The 2,449-nt window shown below is 42.6% G+C and overlaps 1 pseudogene; it reads right to left on the minus strand.

Moving 5' to 3' along the window:
• Positions 1-274: 274 nt before the first annotated feature.
• LOC131077452 (cytochrome P450 76T24-like) lies at positions 275-2,189 on the minus strand (annotated as a pseudogene).
• Between the last annotated feature and the right edge of the window lie 260 nt (positions 2,190-2,449).

Raw genomic sequence — 2,449 nt, forward strand, 5'->3', positions numbered from 1 at the left:
CGCTCAGCACTGAATACCAAGAAGGCATTGGAATCTCCATACAAACTGCACATGTTTAGGTTGCTGTTTTGTTTATCATTTGCTGTTACTGTCTACCTTCCGTTGTAAAAAACAAATTTATTCTGCTTTATTTCAATTAAAAAAAATTCCTGATTTTGTTTGATTTTGCCGACGCTCCAGATTTATTGAGTTTCCCACTGAGATTCTCGACGCACTACATCGAAACGTGTAAATTATTTGAATGATATTTTATTTTATTGTAAAAATTGTCAATATACTGTGACTATAAACGGCGAGAAAACATATCTGATCAATTCTGGCCTTTGATCATCTTTTTTATTGATTTAAACTACACAATTACTGTCCAAAACTCCACTGTTTAAACGGATACACCATTGAAGAGAATAAAACAAAACGATCTACATTATTCGTAGGTCAATACTTATCGCTGAGCACTAGTATAGATGATGTGGCAGACGGGGTACAGCGATTGCATTTAATACTACGCCCTTCTTTAAAGTAAGTCCAAACTCGTCCGCCATGTCCAACTGCTCAGAGCTCATCCCATCTGGAAGTATCCACTCAAAGGAATGGAGCAAAGAAAGCCAAAACAAAATTAATCATACGACTTGCCAGTGGAAGCCCTGGACAAATTCTTCTTCCCGATCCAAATGGAATCAGCTCAAAGTTTTGTCCCCTGTAATCCATCTTGCTATTCTCACCCTCCAAAAATCTCTCCGGCACAAATTCTGAAGGACTCTTCCAAATTGCAGGGTCCATCCCAATGGCCCACACGTTCACCATCACCTGGCTATTTTTGGGTATCACAAATCCCCCGATCACGCAGGAGCGTTCGGCTTTATGGGGGAGCAGCAGAGGAACCGTCGGGTGCAATCGGAATATTTCCTTCACGGCTGCATGGAGATAAGGCAGACGATCTAGATCAGATTCTTCCACTCTTCTATGGCAACCGACTACTTCATCCAACTCTTGTAGGACTCGGTTTAGCTTCTGCGGATTGTGAATGAATTCTGCCATGGCCCATTCTATTGTTGTAGTGCTCGTTTCAGCACCTGCAATAAACAAGTCCTGCAAAACGTTACCACAGTAAGACATTCTGGCTAGAATAGCAGAAATTTGTGAAACTTCTTTTTGGGTCTTTTCAGTACTTACGGCTATCAAGGCTCGAATATCAACGAGAGTGAAGTCTTCGGTTCTGAAATCCAGAAGGATATCCAGAAAATCCTTCTTGGAGTCATTCCGCTCAAGGCTTTCGCTAGCAGATGCGAGCCTTTTCTGTATGAACAAATCCACAAAATCATACACACCTTTCAAAAGCTTGGCCGTCTCCCTTGAAACGCCCTGAGGGTCGAGGAACCGGAGAAACGGAAAAAAGTCAGCCAAATTGGGCGTCCCACCGAGCTTTGCCATCTCCGAGAAGGAATTTTTGAACTCCGCAGAAGCCGGATTGTGAGGATCGAAGACGCTTGTGCTGAAGATCATATTGCCTAACAAATTCAGAGACGTGCAGAACACAGTCCGCCCAATGTCTATAACCTTTCCCTTGTCCTCGTAAAGTAGTCGAATTGTGTGAAATACCTCATCTCTTCTGAGGTGTTCCAGAGCTTCCATTCTTTTGGGGCTGAAAAGCTGAACAGTTGAAATGCGTCGGAGATGGCGCCAGTGAGCTCCGTATTCGCCCCAAATCAGGGAAGACTTGTGATGGGAAAGAGATTTTGCTGTTTGTATCACCGTCCGTCCGGCTAAGATGTGGTCGTGCGTTTTGAGAACCTCCTTGGCCATGGCAGGAGTGGAGACGACCACTGTTGTTTTCATGCCCAAACGGAGAGTCATCAATGGCCCGTATTTGAGAGAGAGGTCATAGAGAGACTGGTGAGGCCTCTTTCCCAGCTGAAAGAGGTTTCCAACAACAGGCCACGCAGGAGGTCCAGGAGGCAGAGGAATCCATGTTCGCCTCTGTCTTCTCCATAAAAAGAAGAATAAAAGAAATGAACAAGCAGTAAGGAGCACAGAATACCAAGAAAGCGGAGGAGTATCCATACAAACTCCAGAACTTGAAAATCCCGATTTTATTTGGTTTTCCAGCTTAAGGCAAGATTTCCACACTGAACCAAGCGTCGCCGGTGGCAGGTGTAGATAAAAGTGGTGTGAGGGTACCCATTTATTCAGTTTCTGGCAAATATTTAACTATATTTAGTAATGGTTGACGCGGCTCTGTGAAGGCACTACTTCCAAAGATCTAAATTTTTGAATAATATTATACCAGGGAAACGTGCTAAGCGTGTTCTAGACAAGACACATTTAATCATTCTTTGAGTTCGTCTCTTTCAATTAATTTTGCTTCGTAAACTGTGTCAAGGATTTATTCTAAAGTTTATCTTATAGTTTAGGGTAAATTATTTTTTAATTTCATTTTTCTTTCTACTTT

This window comes from Cryptomeria japonica, chromosome 6 (assembly GCF_030272615.1).
Source record: "Cryptomeria japonica chromosome 6, Sugi_1.0, whole genome shotgun sequence".
Taxonomy (NCBI): domain Eukaryota; kingdom Viridiplantae; phylum Streptophyta; class Pinopsida; order Cupressales; family Cupressaceae; genus Cryptomeria; species Cryptomeria japonica.